Source organism: Primulina huaijiensis, chromosome 12, assembly GCF_012295235.1.
Source record: "Primulina huaijiensis isolate GDHJ02 chromosome 12, ASM1229523v2, whole genome shotgun sequence".
Classification (NCBI taxonomy): Eukaryota; Viridiplantae; Streptophyta; class Magnoliopsida; order Lamiales; family Gesneriaceae; genus Primulina; species Primulina huaijiensis.
Window position 1 is genome coordinate 7,880,398 of NC_133317.1, and position 20,856 is coordinate 7,901,253.

A 20,856-nucleotide genomic window follows, 5' to 3' on the forward strand; every position below is an offset into this window, starting at 1 on the left:
ATTTATAATCATAACAACACAAATATATATATAAAATGTAGAATTAGAATGAGTAAATATATAAACTAAGATAACCACATAGATATAGAATAAGCTCAAATGATAGATTATTTAAAACTCATATAAATCCATGTATAAAAATTTTGATCAGTAACTAAAATTTCTAAAATACTTAATTATATATATACATTAATCTCGAGACTAAGGTGGCCCAGTGAATCTACCCTGATATAAGAATGCTCGGGTGCCAACTAAGTAGTACCAAGTAGCATCGGCCAAAAAAGAAAAAAAATCTAATTTAGCGCATGAAGACCAAACATTATTTAATTACAGGACGAAAAGTCAAAGCAGACCAACTTATGGAACTGGTTTTGCAATTTTTCCAATAGAAAAGCATGAACAATGATCAAGACAGCACAACCATACCTCAACAAAGAAAACACATCAATATATTATACATCTAAAAAAAATTTATTTTCAGTTTTAAATTTGATTTATTGATATTTCACAAATGTATAATATAAACTTTGAAATTTAAGACATATAAATAAATTTATCTAGTTCTATGAAAATATTTTTGCTTATCTATTTAATAATTAGTATAATTATATTTAAGTTTCATTTCTTCGTTGCTTAGTAGTAATTCGTAAATCGCTTATCTTGAAATTTTGACTAATTAATCATTACGTTTAATATTTATATGTAATAATATCTATGTTTAAATATTTTATTTATGTACTAATTTAAATTTTATTCATATAATTGATACGTGGATTGATATTTGTTTAGATAATTTAACAAAGAAAATCCAATGATAGGAAAATGGCTTGAAATTTCTAATAATTTGTACAGTTTCAAGTAGGTGGAAGAGACTAAACTAAGAGTGGGGCTGCAATTAAATTCGAAACTTGGCATTTTGCTATCAGTGAGCATGGTTGACGAGTTGATGCAGAATATGTAATGGTCCCTTTTGTTAAATTTCTAACCCCATTTCTTGATTGAAACACATGCCCCCATCGAACCCGACCCTACGTTCTACAACATATCAGCGACCCTTTTTACAGTCGAAAACGACTCGGCTGAGCACCGGTATCTGAACTAGTAATCTGGCAACTTGAATTATGGAGGTTGGAAAGACAAAATTTTGATTGCCAAAAAAAAATACAGTGTAATCGAGGAATTATTTGATTAAGAATAATTTTTACTTTCTTAAAATTTAAAAAAAAATTAGCATTTTTTTATTTAAAAAGTTTTTTTAGTATTTTCTTTATTTTTTTTTTAAATTTAAACGAGGCGGCCTGTCTAACCTACTGTTCAAGGCGGGTTGGGTTAGGTTTGCAATTTAGTGGCAGGCCCGCCAAAATGGCGCCGTGCCTTGCCTTGCCTTGTCTCTCCAGTCTGTTTTGACATCCCGAGCATCCGTTAATAGACCCGTCCTTGACGATTAGGGAAAATTGTAATTTGGATTTTTTATTTTTTTGCAGTTTTAGTTATTTATATTATCAAATTAAATTTCAGTTTTAATATGTTTTTTTTTATTTTTCCTCTTATTAAACAGGATTAAAAATGTATTTAAAAAAAATGACAAATATAAAACTAATAATACCTTATTCTGACAAATAGAGGACAAAATTGCAAATGTATATGATGACCAATATATCTTTCGAAAACTTTAATGGTCTTCGGTGATGATCAGTGTACTCGATCTAATGTAGAGAGAAATTGATAATAAGTTTTATTATTATTATTATCACATAAATATTGGGAGTCCCTTTCTCCATCAGATTTTAAAAAAAATATGTTGCTCATTTATCAATTTTTGAATTTCATATATGCAAGTAAATACAAAAAAATTAAAAGCAAGTTGTTCGTTTGGATTCCAAGAATTGTAATCACTTGCATTCATTTATGTCAGGTTTCTATCAATTATTATTCAGAGTGGTTTATTTTTCGTTTTCTATATCCGATTAAAAATTATTATATAAATATATGTGATTGTCATATTTTATAGAAATAGAAGAAAAAAACGGTGATGTTCAGCCATACATCTCTCAAGTTGGAGACGATTGAAAGCCAAAAATTAGAATGAAATTCGAATAATTAGAGGATGCATTTTTATTCTATAATTAATATGTACGAGAATCTGGTTTTAACGCGAGACTGAGCAATAATAAGAAAAGTAAGAAAAAAAATGAAGTTATTTGGAAGAAATTTGTATGCTTTAAAGGACTTACAAATGAAATCCGATGGAGTAAAAAGACAAACAATTATCAACCAAGAAAGGAAATAACTCATGTAGACGTTAGAAATGGATGTAAGTCTAAGATTTTAATTGTGAAGGAATAAACTAGTCTTGGTTGGGTTGTCAGTACTTTCATTGAAAGCCATAATCATCTACTTTCTACTCCTTTAAATGTGCATTTGTTACGTTCACATCATAGTGATTCTGCGTCAATGAAAGCACCGGGTCAACAGTTTGCAGAAGCTAATGTGCCAACTTGTCAACAAATGCGATTATTTGAGATAGAATATAAAGGGCCAGAAAATGTAGGTTGCACAGAAAGAGATTTGAAAAAATATGAGAGAACTCTAAGGAATGAGCATAAGGGTATCAATGCTGAAACATAGATTGATTTCTTTCAATATGAGAAATACAAAAGTTCGACTTTCTTTTTTATTATGAAACTGATGCAGACAACAGATTTACCAGGTGTTTTTGGGCGGATCCTCTGTGAAGGAGGCCATACGTTGCCTTTGGTGATGTAGTGGTGTTTGATACAATGTACAACACTAACAAATATGAGATGATTTTCGAAGCTTTTGTAGAAGTTAATCATCATTATCTGACCATTGTTTTTTGTCTTGGATTTCTGAGTGACAAAAAAAATTGACTCTTTTGTTTGGTTGCATAATAAATTCCTAGAAGCCATGCTTAAAGATGCACAAAACTTGATCATTACTGATCAGGATCCTACCATGACAAAGCCTTAGAACAAGTTTTTCCCCAAACAATGCATCGATATTGTCTATGGCACATATTAAACAAATTTTCAGATAAATAAAACTTTTTTATTTTCCGTAACCACTATTAAAGCATAAGGAATACCATTGTATATTCGACAACAAGTCTTGAATTTGAGAAGTCATGGGAAGTGGTTACAAATTGTGCTAACTTAGTCCAAAATAATTTGTTGAATTTGATGTATGAGTTGCGACATAGGTGGGTAACACCTTATTTTAGACTTTTTTTTTTGTAAGAATATTAAGTAGTCAAAAATTTGAAATTTCACATGCCTTTTTCAAGAGGTACATCTCTAGCAAGAATTCATTGATGTATATTATCATCTGTTTCAATAAGGCACTCCGGCACCAAATACGCAATGAGTTAGTCGCAGATCATATTGATATGCATGAGCATCCCAAGATAATCACTACAAGAAATTTAACATACAACCACACTCAAAAAACAACGGTTTTATCAGAAACCGTTGTCTTTTTTCCTTTTAACAACGGTTTTCGTTAAAACCGTTGTCTTTTTGAATTTTTCTTTGTCAAAAGACAACGGTTTTTAAAAAACCGTAGTCTTTATGGGTCAACGACAACGGTTTGTTAAAACCGTTGTCTATGGGCGTGTTTTTTGGTTGCTAAAGACAACGGTTTTTGTTAAAACCTTTGTCGTATATGGGTTACGACAACGGTTTTAAACCGTTGTCTATTAGCGTGTTTTTTAGGACATACGACAATGGTGTTAGAAAAATGTTGTCGATTGGCGTGTTTTTTGGACAAACGACAACGTTTCATTAAAACCGTTGCTTAATTTAGCGACGGTTTTAATTAATCCGTCGCTACATTTTGCGACGGTTTTCACGCTAATTTTAAATTAGCGACGGTTTTACTTTAAACCGTCGCTAACTTTAGCGACAATTTATAGTCCGTTGCTATATTTAGCGACGGTTTTATTTAAACCAGTCGCGTATATAACAATAGCGACGATTTTAACAAACCCGTCGCTAAATATAGAGACGGATTACCAGCACCGTCGCTAAATTTAGCGACCTTTTTTAAATACAACCGTTGCTATTTTACATTTGCGACGGTTTACTGACAAAACCGTCGCTACAAGCGACAGTTTAACCAAACAACCGTCGCTAAAATGTCTATAAATATCAGTGTTTTCGTTCCATTTTCATTCACACCACTTCACAACACTTAAAATTTTTCTCTCTTACACAATATTTTAATTTCGATTTAGGATATTTTTTTTGTTTTATTTTTTGATAAATTTTTAAATGTTAATTAATTTCCTGAATAATGTTAGGATTATTGTTGAATTTATTATTATTGTCATTTTTTTTAGATTTGTTAAATTATTAAAATAATTTTTTTTATTTACTGAAAACATTAGCTACGGAAATGATGAATTAACCGTCGCTAATTAGCGACGGACTTTATGAATATACTGTCGCTAATTTTAGCGACGATGTTGAATATACCGTCGTTGATTTTAGCGACAGTATTATAACCGTCGCTAAATAGCGACGGTTTTGGAATACCGTCGCAAATTTGCAACACTTTATAAAAAACCGTCGCAAATATCATTTGCGACATGTAGTTAAAAACCGTCGCAAATGTAGCTACAACAACGGTTAAAAACCGTTGTTTTTGAGCGAACCCTTTAACCACAGGGGCTTTAACAACAGTTTTTAAATGGCTACGACAACGGTTAAAAACCGTTGTCGTTTGGCATTTTTTTTGTAGTGAATGTCAAACTGGCCAATGGAATCTCAACTGGTGAAGGTTTACACAAAAACTAAATTGTTGGAGTTTTATAAGGAAATTGGTCAAAGTCATAGTTATTATGTGAAAAAAGCATCTATGGTGATGAATTATCAAGATTCTTCTTCGTCGAAACCAAGGGTGATTACGCATGACATTCAGAGAAATGATATATTGTGTAGCTATATGAAATTTCAGTTTAAGGGTCTTCCGTTCAGCCATATGTTAGTTTATTTCTGTGTCAAACCAGTATTCCACGCGCCTGATAACTATATTCTCAAACTTCGGACACAAGATGCAAAATTTGGAGAATTATATCGCAAAATGTGCTGATAACTATATTCTCAAACGTCGGACACAAGATGCAAAATTTGAAGAATTATATCGCAAAATGTGATTGACGATCTAGACCTGTAAATCTTCCACTTTAATTGATGTTGCATCTTTGACTGAAGAGGGGACAAACTTCTTGACTGAACATTTTGATTTTATTGCTGGCAAACCGAAGGAGATGAATATTAGTAGAACATTAAGCAGTGCAATTCAAAGTAAGAGAAACATGGATGGGGCTATTGGTATCATTAATCCTTGTGAAATAAGAACAAAGGGACGTGGGAAGAGATTAAAATCATTGAAGGAGAAGTCAACCTCAAAGGGCAGGCAGTGTCGTGGATGTGGACGTCGAGGTGTGTTACATGACAAGCACAACTGTCCAAATTTTCTAGACTGATATGTGTTGATTAATTTTGTTTATTTTGAGTTTTTTAAACTATATAATTCCATTAATATAAGTATGCATGACAATGTGTCGTTTATCAGGTCATCTGTAAATAATGATATGAAGGTGCTTTAAATGGTTTAATATTTTATTTGAACAAATGTCTCATTAATATTAATATATCATTAATAATTGACTTTTTCAACATCCGGACTACTTGCATGAGCTTTGATGATTGAAATTCATCATATATGTAATAATGTAATGTAATATATGTAATAATGTAATGAAATTTTGGAATTCGAATTTGTTGAGATATGGTAAATCTAGTAGTTCGATTTTGGAGTTAATTTTTGCAATGAATGGTGTATCCTTGGAACTAACACTTGGGGAGCGTTTGGTTCATGTGATAAGGTGGGTTTATTTTTTTTAACCCATCTTATCCCTCGTTTGGTACGCGTGATTATTTAATCAAGTCAATCCCTCCTATGAATGATAAGGTTATATTAGGTAGATTAAAATAATACCTCCTCACCCCCTAGGATTATTTATCCCACTCTTAATCCATCCTATTTTTTCAATTTTACCCTTCTCCTAAATTCAAACTCACCACCACTTCCTTCCACCGACCGTCCACCGGCAACCGTCGGCCACCGCCGGCCGCCGCCGACCATCTCCGCCGACCACCGCCAGCCGCCGCCGACCTCCAGCCGACCCCGCCGTCGCCGACCACCGCAGCCGTCTCCGGCCGACCCCGCCGCCGGAATGAAAGAAGAAAAAAAAGAAGAAAGGGCAATTTTGTCATTTCATCAAAAAATTCAAAATTATCCCACACTTAAAAATTATACCAAACATAATACAATTTTACATTATATATTACATTTCTATCACAATCATTTCTTTTATCATTTACATACTAATCATTAGTTTATTTTATCCTCCAAACCAAACGTACACTACAAGAAAAAAGACAAACGACAACGGTTAAAACCCGTTGTCGTAGCCATTTTAAAAACGTTGTTAAAGCCCCTGTGGTTAAAGGGTGCGCTCAAAGACAACGGTTTTTATCCGTTGTTATAGACACATTTTGCGACGGTTTTTAAAAACCCGTCGCCACGACAATTAGCGATGGATTTGTGTAAAACCGTCGCTAATTCGCGACGGTTTAGTAAACCGTCGCTAAATATTGGCGACAGTTAGTTCATTAAGACCGTCGCTACAATTAGCGACGGTTATTTTTTGATTTCCGTCGCTAATATTTTCAGTAAAATAAAAAAAAATTACTTTTAATGATGTAATGAATTTAAAAAAACTTATAATTTGAATAGGCTAACAATATTCAAGATATTAACAAAAACTTAAAAATTTATAAAAAAAATAAAGGGAAAAAATTTACTTGAAAGCGAAACGTAAATCGTGTACAAAATTTCAAGTGTTTTGAAATGGTGTGTGTTAAAATGGAACGAAAGGGGGGTATTTATAGATACTTTGCGACAGTTTTTGTATAAACTGTCGCCAGTAGCGACGGTTTAGCCAAGAACTGTCGCAATTTTAAATTTTGCGACAGTTTTTTTTAAACTGTCGCTATAGGTAGCGACGGGTTTGATAAAACCGTCGCTAAATTTAGCGACAGTGTCATCAAACCGTCGCTAAATTTAAAACATGCGACGGATTTAATTAAAACCGTCGCTAAATAAAGCGACAGATGTTATACCGTCGCTACCTTTAGCGACGGTTTATTAAAAACCGTCGCTGTTTTTAAATTATTCACTAAATCCGTCGCTAAATACGTTGTAAATCACTTCTTTCAACAACAGTTTTCTAAAACTGTTGTCAAAATTGTCCAAAAAAAAATGCTAATAGACAACAGTTCTATAAACCGTTGTCTTTGACCATAAAAACCGTTGTCTTTAACCCCCAAAAGACAACGGTTTTCATAAAACCGTTGTCTTTTGCTTAAGAAACGCATCTACGACAACGGTTTTCACTAAAACCGTTGTCGTATGCTTTTTAACAACGGTTTTAGTGAAAACCGTTGTCGTAGGTGCGTTGTTGATTTTCAATTTTCTTGTAGTGGTAGCCTTGGAGTTAATTAAACACTCATATAAAATGACATAAAATAGAGATAAAATATGTTTAATCATCTTTACTAATTTGTAATTCTTTCAAATTCTCTTGTAACGGTTCCAAATTCTTCAAGATCTCATCCAAGTTTTGTTCTATGTCCTCCAACTTAGTTAATTTTTCAGCTTGCGATACTTCTCTCCTTGAACTTGAAGTTGCATGTGAACTTGAAGTTTCCAGTATTTTGGAAGGAATTTGACACCGATTGTTTCACCATATATGCATGATAAGCTTTTTCTGCCTCCTCTCTATTTTTTTAAGACGGAAATCACCGGTGACTTTAGAACTTGCTTCTCCCCACATGTCATAACCACTAGGTTCAGGTCCAACAAAGACATCATATGTTTTTTCCTACATTATAAAATAAACACAAACAACTTTTTAATCTTATATTAACAACTGCTTGCTTTTAACGCCGCCCACCTCAATTAAATTAATGTATCAATACCTTATTGTTTTTCCAGTATCATTGTAAAAATATTCGTATGGAGGAATCCAAAAAATAATGCAGGATATTTATTTCATAAACAATACATATCCCGAAAAACAAGATAATCGTAAACAAGAAAAACACCTCAAAAATATTTCAGACATGCAATTTATTACGAGACAACATGCTCAAGGATGTAAATTTGAACTGAGTGAATACTTATGAAAAATATAGATATCGTTCATATAACTTGTAAATTTCAAAAGTATTTATTGAAAACTTGAGTTTGACTATTTGGATTTATAGCGCGCTGCGAAAAGCCATTTTTGTTGTAGTGGTATAAGTAAACCATTGAATTTTACTAACTTGTTCGAGTGGATCAAAATTAGTATTTTGTGTGACTATCAATGAAATTGGTGTGTGTTAATCGTAATATCACTGTTCTTTATAAATTCCATGATTAAACTTATTCATCCTTTTGTGGGAATAATCTAAGTTCTTTCATATGGATTAAATAATCTTCGGTTATTAGATCTACGAATTTGTATGACAAACCCTTAAATACAAATTGATAATGTTTAAAAGAACCTTCAGTCACATTCAACAAACGGGATAATCATTTTATTCATATTTCTTGATTGAATATTGGAATATTAACTTGTTAAAACATCAATATGAATTCAATAATTATGCATTAACTTCAAATTCTTTGGTTATAAGACATGAAAACTAAGTCTTGGCCAAGCCATTGGTTTTATCTCAGTGGCTTTTATTTTCTTGCAAAATTTTGGGAAAAAAAGGTTTGCTTCACCTATAGTTATAATCTATTTTTTTTAGAATTATATAGATATAATATTATATTAGCGTACTTTTTAAGAATGACTGTTTTGACATATTAATTTAATTACATAATTTTCTAACAAATATTTTAATTTATATTGTGTTAATTTAATTTTTTATTAACTAAATTTTAAAAAAAATCTAAATACAATTATTTTTTTTTTTTAAATTACGTGAGAACTGCAAACGCTATCATTTGACGTGCATTGGGTAAATATTCGGACTAACGAAATAACATGCGAACTACGCTAGTCAAACCTTATGCAACAGACTTATCCGAAAAAGTGTTGATTGAAGAATCAAACTCTTGACTATTTTTAATTATTTATTTATTTCATCACCTTGAAAGTAAAATAAGCCTAACCACAGTTCTGTTTGGTCGAATGAGGTGTTGGTGATGATAATAAATATTAATATAGTTTTGTGTGAGATGAAATAGTGTCAACTAACTGGATGAATTGGGCCAAAGCAAATTTTGGGCCCGAGACTTTGGATAAGGCCTTTTAAGTTGAATCATAGCTATCGCAAGCATTACACACATTTTCGAATTTTCAAGAAATTAATCCCAAAGACTAAATGAATTTTCCAGTTTATTTACCTGCATATTTTGAGAATTTTATTTACATGTATTTAATAAAATTTGAGTGAATAATATATTTTGTTGACCTTTTGTGTATTTATGTTTATCAAAAAATTGTTTCAGTTTTCAACTATGATGAAATACATATTAAAAATATAACTTTCATATCAACATCACAATGAAAAAATATTAAAATATTAAACCAAAATTATGATTTTTTAAATTTAATATTTAGGTTCAAGCACATGATGTCGGGATTTCGACGTCAAGAAAATTTCTAGTGGATTACGGTAATGTTTGCAAATGTTTAAAAAATTATTTTTTAAAAAAAATTGCAAACTCTACTTGTAAGAGCGAGCGCTTGCTGCTGTATCAAAAAATATAATTGATAGTAACTAATAATTATGTAACTCAAAATTTTAAATTGTACAACAGCACAAACATCACGTTTCGATTGCTCTACCAGCAAGGACAATTATTACACCCAACAATCTCTTTCTCAATAATTGCTCACTTTTGGAATCAATGGGAATCAAACTCATGATTTTGACTCTTGTACCGAGTGTAGAAGCGAACGTTTGTCGCTAGACAAAAAATTATAGCTAATGACAATTATGCAACTCAAAAATTTTCAATTATACAGTAACACAAACATTATGTTTAGATTGTTCTACCAACAAAGACGATTATTGCATCTAATACTATTAATACGTGGAAGTCTACTCATTTCGTAAGTTTCCTTCTGCCTTTGTTAAGGACATTATCTTTATAAAATACTGTTAGCCATTTGATAATGAATTTGACGTTCGCGTGTGGCAATCACAACCCAACCAGGAGATGTATATATGGTATAGTTCAATTCCGATTATTAATTTAAATGTCTATTACATTTAATGAGAGATGTTTCGATTCAATCTCTATTAAAAGTTGTAGGAAAAATAACTTTTAGGTTCCACCAACTTATCTAATTTTGAGTTTTATTCAATTAACTTGTCAAACATTGATCTTGGTACAGTAAATTTTAATTTTCGGTGTTTTGTTCCAATCGTTAGTGTGGTGTTAGACACGTCAACATTTTCCGATAACAAGTAAACATCTCGGAGAAATAAGAAAAATATACAAAAGAATAATCAAGTTATTGTACCAAAATCAAAATTTAATAATCAGTAAACCAAAACTCGAAATAATATAAATCAATGAGAAAAAAAATGTTAGTATCTCTTGATTTTAACCAACAGGTTTCACAATCAGAAAAGAGAGAGGTGATGACGCAGAGGTAATAGTCGTTTAACCTAAAAATTTATTAATATTATTATAATATCTTATAAATTTAACCTAGCCTTATCAAATATCATTTTTTGTAATTGCTTGACATATAATTCTTTTTTAAAATTCACGACCTGGCTTTTCAATTCACCGTATCGATGATAGGATTTTATATTCATTAATCCACCAATTAATGGGAAAACATAATAAATTAATATTGGCTCATTAAGTAATGAAGAGTCGTCGAGCGTAGTTAATTTTAATTATAAATTAAAGGATGACCAAATTTAGGACAACGACTCGAGTAAAATACTATTTTATTTGAAGTATGTAAATATGTGGCGACCTGATCAAAAAATGGAGTTTAAAATTAATTAATTATCACGTTTGTCCTAAAAAAAATTAATTTGTGGATGGTGACATGGTATTTTCAAAAGTCTAGCCTACGTGAATCTGCATTATTATTAATTAATAAACAAATAAAAGTACAAAGAATCTTGAGAAAAATAATTGGATTTTTGTTTACTGTAATGAAATAGTATTGTGCTGAAATTCGTCATTCATGCAATCATCTCGTCAAATATTTTAATGATCTTCGAACATGATGTTACAATAAATAATACACAATTCATTTTCTTTTTCCACAAAAATTGTTATTAGAATTTTACATGGATTAATTTTGTAAGATATATATTCTATTCCATAAAATCAATTAAAAATTATTATTTTTCTTGTAAAAAGTATTATTTTTCAGTACAAGTATGAATCGAGTTGATATGTTTCATGGTATCATCTCATAAAATATCCACTCTTTATTTTGAATCAGTTTGATACGATTTTACAAAACGATACAATCTCATTCATAATTACAATGAAAGGTAATATTTTTAACATAAAAAAAATATTTTCATGATCCGGATCTAGTTAAAAAATTATTTCACAAAATTGATCTCTCGTAATTTTTTTTATATTTTTAACCGTAAACATATATAAACATTTTTATTTATTTATATATCATCATCGTCATTATTCAATTTTCACATTTGCAGCAAATTTGACGTCAGGGAGACATGTCTGCTTGCTCCCGGCATCACCTGCGGTGAAAACCCTATTTTGCCCCTTTCATGATGAGATCACACTTGCTTTTGTTTATGTGAATAATTAATAAATACCCTTCATTTTCCCTCTTCGGCATTCCTTTCTTTCTTCTTCTTCTCCACGGAAAATGAGCTGCAATGGCTGCAGAGCTCTGAGAAAAGGATGTAGTCAAGATTGCGTTCTCAGGCCTTCGCTTCAATGGATCAAATCATCTCAATCACAAGCTAACGCCACCCTCTTTCTTGCAAAATTCTATGGCCGTGCCGGAGTTATCAATCTCATAAATTCCGGCCCCCACCATCTCCGCCATGGTAAATGTAGATTCTTATAAATATGTGCAACAAATTGAACTTACATAACCCATGAACGAACTTTGATGGATCTTGATGTATAGCTAGGCGCTAGCTGATCGTGTTTTTTCTGTTTGTTACTTTTCAACAGTGATTCTCGAGTCGCTTTTGTACGAGGCCTGCGGGCGGATCATCGACCCTGTACAGGGGTCAGTAGGGTTGATAAATTCCGGCAAGTGGTCTCAGTGCCAGGCGGCGGTGGCGGCTGTTCTCCGAGGTTCTCCGCTTGTGATCCCATCCTCCGGTGTGGTTGACGACTCTTACTCCCCCGGTGATGGAGGACGCTCAAATAAGCCTGTTCAAGGCGACAACATCCGCCAACTATCCAAGGACCGCTCCTCAGCTGCCCCCGTTGCCGTCCTTCACCGAGTCAAAACCCGCAGCCGGTTCAAGCGCTCAGCAAAGAGGCACGTTGACTCGATTGTCGCCGATGTTTCTAACGATTCCGAAACCAAGTTCACCATCACCGGGTGGGATCATGGCAAGAATTTCGACGATGATGAAGTGAAAAGGGCCTCGAGTCACGACTCACTACTCTCCGTCCAAACTAGCGAACCCGATTTGGTGAACCGGAACGAGCCGATTCGTGAGGCAAAACCGGTTCCTTCTGGTGAGAATGAGACTGGGCCGGATCTGACACTGAGCTTAAATCCACCGTGGCACACCTACGCACGTGATCGACATTTCTGATAGCGAAGCTTGATCAAATGTAGAAATCCAATTTTGGAGAATTAAATTTACTACGCTATAATTAGTTTTCTTCAATTTTTATTTTTATTTTCGTCCATTCAAAACAAAACATGAATAAATATTATATTTAAATAGATATGTACGTAAAAATATCGAGTGGAATGTTCCATGTATCATAAAGTATTAGATTATGCATATGGATCTTTATATTTTTTTACACATCATTGGTAAATGTTCTTACGTTTATCAACTTTAATTTAATAATAGAAAATAATAGTCATAAATCTTCTTCATGGTTTCATCCATAGTTTAACACGATTTCGTTACAATTTCATTTTCGTATTTCAATTTTTAAGAATTGACACAAAGTGTGAGTCGTCGATTCTGGTTCTATTTTTTTTAACCAAAACTTGAATACGATATTCGTTGTCAGGAAATTGAAGAAGATGATTTCAATATGAATCAAGCTACGAATAGAAATAAAAGGAGAGTGTTATCGAGTAATCAAATCAAATTTCATCAACATACCCTTCAAATTTTAGGTTTTTGGGTCCACTGTTGGATCAAGTGAATCTTATATGACATCAACATGATCTTACGATTCTACAGTGTATAACATCATATTGTGCACCGTAGAGAATTTTTCCTCAAAATTTTATAATTAATCGTCGCGTCCTATTTGATTTTGACACTATAAATACAATATAATAGAAGAAGTGAGGCTTTCTAAATTAACTATTTTTGCAAGTGAATCCTAAACATATATTTAATAATAATAATAATAGCTAATGGCTTAGGTTTAGAGCCAGGAACTCTGGTTTAATTAGTACTAATTAAACATCAATCAATTTGAGATTGATTAACCCCAAAAACTCGAGCATAGATAGTCAATAGCCAATCATGTGCGATAAAAGTGCAATCACGTTAATCTAAGATAGTGATAGAATTGAAATATAAGTAAAAGATTCCTTTGTAATAAGTTTAATTCGAATTAAACCCGAATTTATAATTTGAATCCAATATAAATTTAGAATTAGAATTTTATTTTCAAAAAATGTAGGTTAGACTTGAGTCATTGAATCTCAATTTGTTTTTTTCCACCTTGTTTTTGTTAATATCGAAATAATGAACTATAAAAAAACAACAAATAATGAATAAGATTCTTGATTCCATTTCTTGGTGCATCGACCAACTCGGTAGAAGAATCAACATTGTTAAGAATTTGGAAACTTAAACATATGTCGAAACAAGCGTAAGATATTATCTGATAATGGGACATGTATCTGATTTTCAAATCATTGTGTTACTAGCAAACAATACAAATTAATACTTGGGATATCTACTATTAGCAACAAAGATATATTGGAGCGCGTAGTTGAGTTGATTGAGTGTGTGAAACTTAGGACCAATGTTCCAATTTGAAATCTCACAAAAGCTTTTTCCACTTGAGTATATCTGCAGTCTTCTGTAGGTTTAGCTGGTGTATATGGTTTGTGGGCTACTGAACATATCCGAGGTTTAGTTAACGGGAAATTGGCCTTCAAGCTCCAGCCGTCGTTTTTTTTTTTGTTCAGTCCTTGAGTACTTTTTTAGTACCACATTTCCACATGAAGTGTACTACAATTTTGTATGAAATAGTACCACAATTTTGTACCAAAATTGGAGAGTGGATCCACACCAACGTATCAAGTTAAATTAGAATTTGGATTGAAGCCCAATAAACTAATCTGATAGCCTTGTTACAAGGCCCAACAAGTTGGAGATTGAAATTCAAGCCCAAATAGTCAATCTAGCCCAAATCAGCATAAGTTTTAGCAGGCCCAAGTATTTCTACAATAGTCCTAATAACATCGGGCGTAAATGGTTGAGTATAAATTATATTTAGATATTATAATTTAATATATTATTATAATTAGATGGATTTTGTGTTAAAATTTGTAAACTATTATTTTGGGGCTAATCTCATGATTGAAAATGGAATCCTATCTAAAATTTTAATTAAAAAATAAGGAATGAGAAATATTAATTCAGAACTAAACAAAGATTCTTATATTTGAGGAAGCTCCACAAAAACGACAAGATTAAATCAACAAAATATATAAAATTTATATGGAAATGATAATATTGTTTGAAAAATTTTGTAAATTGAGCATATGATTTCTAATGATCCATTAATTCTTGCTTCAACCATCAACTTGTAGCATTAAAACTCTAATTCAAATTACCACCAAGATTAATAATTGGGAAAAAAAAATAAAACATAAAAGGTATACATAAGATTTATATTGGTTCAATCTCCACATGATAATTATTTATCGCAACCACAACTTTTCACTACGACGCAATAGAACTTATGAAAAAAGAACACACTCGTAAAGATATTTTCTCTTTATCTCTTAATCGTACACATATAATATAAAATAAAAATTGAAGAAGATAAAATTTCACGTCGATTCCATACAAAACTCAGTATATGGATTTATATAGCCAAACAATGTACTTGTTCAAACTATTTACGTAAACCATGGAAAGATCTGGCTGGATCGTAAACGGATCCAAGTGTAATCATCTACCCTTTTTTTTATCAATAGAACAAGAAGAGGAGTCAGCCAAAAATGAGTCTAGGTAGTCATAGACGATTAGCTCGAAGATGGGTCAATATAGTCGTACACGACTGGCGCTAACGATTGGCGTAGACTATTGGCATAGATGAGTAGCGTAGACGACTACCGTAGTCGACTGATGCAGACGAATCCTTGTAGCCATAAACCAGCAAACAACAAATTTCGTGGATCGCCACATGCGTCACGTATAAATGCTAGAGACATCGGAGGTTGTCATTCGTAGACACTCTGACAGTTCACATGTATTCACTAAAAGTTGGAGATCTGAAATATAATAAAATGAGAGAATGTGTACCTTGAATGAAGGTTATCATCTATTTATAGGTTTTTTTATATTGCCTAATGGGCTTGGGCTTTTTTAGACAAAGTGAGCCAAATAATGAAAATGAGTTTATAACACATCATAGGCCTCTTAATCTCGAGAGACGCCAATTAACTGGGATGATGGATAGAATATATCTTGAAAATAATTAGTCTTGAGATGAAAGTCGCTGAGAAATAATAATGATGATTGAGTCTTTTATTCTAGACCTTGTAGATGGCTTTGATTGGGTAAGTTCATACATTGATAGTTTGGATATTATTATACTTTGCCATAGTCGATCAATTATTTTGTTGAAGAAATCATATTCTTTATCGTTGTATCCCTTGTTTAAAGTCGTTATGACTTATGCATTTACTTGTTGCATTTTTTTGTCGATATCACTTCTTGTTACTATTGCTTCTTATTATTGGTTCATGAGAAATAACATAACACTTAACGCGTAGGACTTGAGAGTGGATCTGATTCACAATATTTTTGTCTCAAATGGGACTTTTGAACCCACTTTTTGGATGGTAAGGTATATCGGGACTTAATTTTATTGTCATGACCTCCTACGGAGTCCACATTTTAAATTTCATGCGGGTTTGTTCTTGCCTCTTACGCATGGATAACACCTTCCAACTTCACGGGTCTATGAAAATTTAGTTAAGCATCATAAAGGGTAGTTCGTGAAGCAAAATAAGGCAATTACTCGGAGAACACAACAATTTAGTTGACCTTCAGAACGTTGGTGATTACACTCGAAAGTGTTGATAAAAATTGAAACAAGAAAATAAAAGATAATAATATGCTTGTTCAACTTACATCCCAAGTGCAGAATTTTTTCTGTTTGATCGGCTTCAACTTTGGTTTTATGTTGACACTATGGAACACATATTTGGATGATATCGCTAGTAATGCATCTTCACGCCTTGTACTATGAGAGTGTTATCAAAGTCCTTTCCAATTCAGGGGTCTTCGTCGGACTTCCATGTCTTACATCTAGTGAACCTGTTGTGGTGAGCATGTTATTTTCCTTATCTTCTCTTCTTACAAAATTCACCATGTTATGACTATAATTACAAAAAAGTTTCTGATTCCTCCATGTTAAGGAATCTTCGATTGCATTCTTACTCTTTCTGTTTGCCATATATCTTTGCAAAATGATTGTGTGACATTATGTGGCCAACTCACTATCTCAAACAACTTCGCTTGCTCCAACTGGAGTTAGGAATTTCAAGTTGAGGTGTTAAGTGTATCTTATTCTTATAATAAGTTGAGGCTCAGTCTTTTTAATATGACATTGCATAAGGAAGGAAACTTCACAATAAAAAAAATTTGTCCTCTTTTTAGCATGCTGTGTGAATTATCTATTACTAACTTCAGGAATACATAAATTTCGAAATCTAATTAGACTTTGTTCACCCAAAAAATCTTATTGCATGCACTTTAGCTATCTGAAACATTGGATGAGATGAGAAGGCAGTCGTGACGAGATGGTCCATTCCCAACAACTTGCAGAAGAACTTTCATCGCGTTTCATGTGTCCTCACTAGAGGACCCCTCAATTATCACTGTAGTAATGCTTCAATTGGCAAGTTCTCATCCTCCTTATCAACATAACGCTTGTTGTCTTTCTGTTGGTCGTGAGATTTATCATAAAGTTCCCAGATATCCTCGCTTGATCAGTTGTTCTATTTCAGCTCGTATGATAAAACAAACTTTCGTATTGCGTCCTCTGGCTTTGTGGAAGCAACGATACTTTTCCTATTTTTGTCTCTTAAATTTTTCCTTTATTAGGCACAGGGGACCGTAATAAGCGCTTCTGTTCGGTCACCACTAGTATGTCTATCATGAGTTCACTGAGACGAATGTGCTGGATATTGGGACTTGGAACTGTCTGTTTATCCTATTCCTATCTTTCGTCATATTTTTCTTATTCCCGTTTTCTTTTCCTCGAAACATACGACCCAAATTATTCCTCTATACATTTGCATTTATCTGCCCTTTCAAGTAATTCTCCTAGATTTCTCGGGGGTTTTTCTACTAATGAATCTTTAAATCCTCTGTGGCAAAGGTTTTGTTGCATTATTCTAGCTAGAAAAATCATGGTTGATACACTGGACCTGGTGAAGTTCTTGGGTGAATCGCCACACATATTCTCACATACCTTCTTCCTCTTTCTAGATAATGGTTAACAAGTATGCCGTTGTCTTTGGGTATTTTTTATTGATAGAAAATTGATGAAGGAAATTCTGAATGAATTTCTCTAAGCTTCTTATAATTCTGGCAGGTAGCTTGTTGAACCAATAGATGGCAAGACCTGAGAAAGTATTCCGAAAGAGCTTGCAGTAAGCGGCATCATTGATATCATACAGGCCTACCTTTACATAAAACTTATCAAGGTGATCTTGTGGATCGCCCATGACATTGTACTCAGGAAAGCTCTTTATCTTCACTCCTGCAAGTAGTACTTCGGCCAAGATGGCAGGGTCAAAATGGCTATGCCGAACCGGTAAAATTACAAGAGAGCTCTCATCTCCTCTTATAGTACGAAGCTCCCAGTGAGGAGGTTGCACATGGCTATCAACCTTCTCCTCGAGTGTTGTCCCGTTTCTAGGAATGGTGGGTGGCATGTCATTAGTCTTGAACACCTCTCTCTCCCGTGGAACACTCTCTATGTGACCAGAAAGCAAACTACTACCGATTGCGTGCCTGTTATCGGTGCCATGTTTTTGGGCTGCTAGATAGTGAGTCACTACTTCGACTGCGGCACAAAATACTGTTTCCTCCATCAGCGCTTTCAGAGCCTCAGTTGTGATAAAGAGCTCCTGTTGTTGTTGGGGAGCGAAGACGTATGCCCTAGATCATTGTTTGTGTGATGAGCTGCGTATCGCGGGTAAGAGTTTTCCACATACTGCTCCAAGCTGATGTAGCCAAAAAATGTACTTGTCCGGACGACTGACGCAGATGAATCCTTGTAGTCAAAAACCAAGAAACAACAAAATTTGTGGGTCGTCACCTGCATCACAATTGACGTCGTATGTTGTCTCACGCTCAAGTCAGTAAACAATTCACGTGTATTCTTTGATAGTTGGAGATCTCAAAAATAAGAAAATAAGAGAGTGTGTACCTTGAATGAAGATGATCCTCTATTTATAGGTTTTTTAAGAGTATTTAATTATCTTGGGCTTTTTTATTAGACAAAATGAGCCAAATAATGAAATTGAATTTATAACTCATCAAGGATATAATAAGGCTATCAACATACGAAGCCTAAAAAAATAGATGAATCAAGACTTAATAAGAAAAAAGAACGGAACAAGTTGAATGTTGTTGAAAAATATGAGTGGTAACATTTGAATGTTGAAAATAAGAAAGTTGAATGTTGAAAATAAGAGTTATAAATATTTAAAATTAGTGTGTGATGATGTATATAATGATGTATTTATTTTTGGATTATTTTCAAAAAAATTCTATAAATAGGTCTCTCAATGTGTGAAAAAAAAAATCACAATTGAGTAAAGAGAAAATTTTATAAAGTGTAGTTTGATATATTTTGAGAGTTTCGAGATTTTATTTTTTACCGTAAATTTTTACTTTTAACATGTTATCAGCACGATACTCGAAAGTTCGGTTCTTCATATCCCCTCCGGTGGTGGACCGAGGCAGAGCCTTGGCCTATTTTTTCAAGCTCCAAAAAACAATAACAAGGCAATCATATTCAAAAGTAAGAATATTTATTTACTATTTATTTATTTTTATTGTGTATATATTTAATATATAATATCATGTTATTATATAAAAAAGAGTCTATGACACCTCATTATAATAACGTGATGTGATTATATTATTAAAATACTTATTTAATTTTATTATGTTACTGTTTATTTTTGTATATATATATTTGAAAAATATCATGTTATTATATAAAAGGAGTCTATGACACATCATTATAATAACGTGATGTACTTATTTCACTGTTTCTATATTTTTATTGTGTTATATAATAATTATATATATATTTGTATAATGTCACAGTATTATATAAAAGGAGTCATTGACACCTCATTATAATATTGTGATATGATATACATAATTATTTAAAAATGATTAATATTATATACATCATATTATTACCATAAAATTTACATATACATACATTTATTTTTTAAGAATTTGTAACGGTCATAAACAGCTAGTTTTTACCCTATAAATATGACTTCACAAACACATTCAATCACTCCAAACTTATTAATCCTCCCTAAAAATTTTCTTCATCAAAATTTTCGAAGAAGAAGAAGATGACTCTTTCAACGTTATTTTGCATAATTATTTTGGTTATTATACTCACTAGTCTTGTATTTATCGGAGAATATCCGTCTCACATTTTTCTTTATTTTTAAGAATGCTTGTACTTGTAATTTATCCTTTACTTTTTATTGCCATATTAATAAATTTAGATCTTAATTAATAAAATGCATTGTTATTTTTCTAGTACCATCATGTCAAATTTGGCAAAACTAGAATTTGTTGCGCTCGACATTACAGGAAAAAATTATATTCCATGGACTCTCGATGTAAAAATGTATCTTGAGTCATTGGGTCTAAGCGAGACCATTAAAGAAAATTGTATCTCTTCATCACAAGAAAAAGCAAAAGCTATAATATTTTTACGTCGATATCTTGATGAAGGTTTAAAATGTGAATATCTTATCGAAAAAGATCACATGGCTCTGTGAAAAGTATTAAAAGAAATATTTGAACATATAAGGAAAGTTATACTTCCGACCGCCCGTGATGAATGGAATATGTTGAGATTCCAAGATTTTAAGAAAGTCAGTGATTATAATTCGACGATATATCGAATAATCTCGCAATTAAAATTTTGTGGACATGAAGTTACGGAATTGGAAATGCTTGCAAAAATATTTTTCACGTTTCACGCATCAAATATAACTCTACAGCAACAATATAGAGTGCGTCGGTTTGCGAGATATTCTGAACTTATCGCCTGTCTTCTTGTGGCGGAAAAAAACAACGAGCTGCTAATGAG

At 32.5% G+C, this 20,856-nt stretch overlaps 1 pseudogene; it reads left to right on the forward strand.

Annotated features, from left to right (window-relative positions):
- Positions 1-11,802: 11,802 nt before the first annotated feature.
- Positions 11,803-12,959, forward strand: LOC140990594 (LOB domain-containing protein 41-like; annotated as a pseudogene).
- Positions 12,960-20,856: the final 7,897 nt, after the last annotated feature.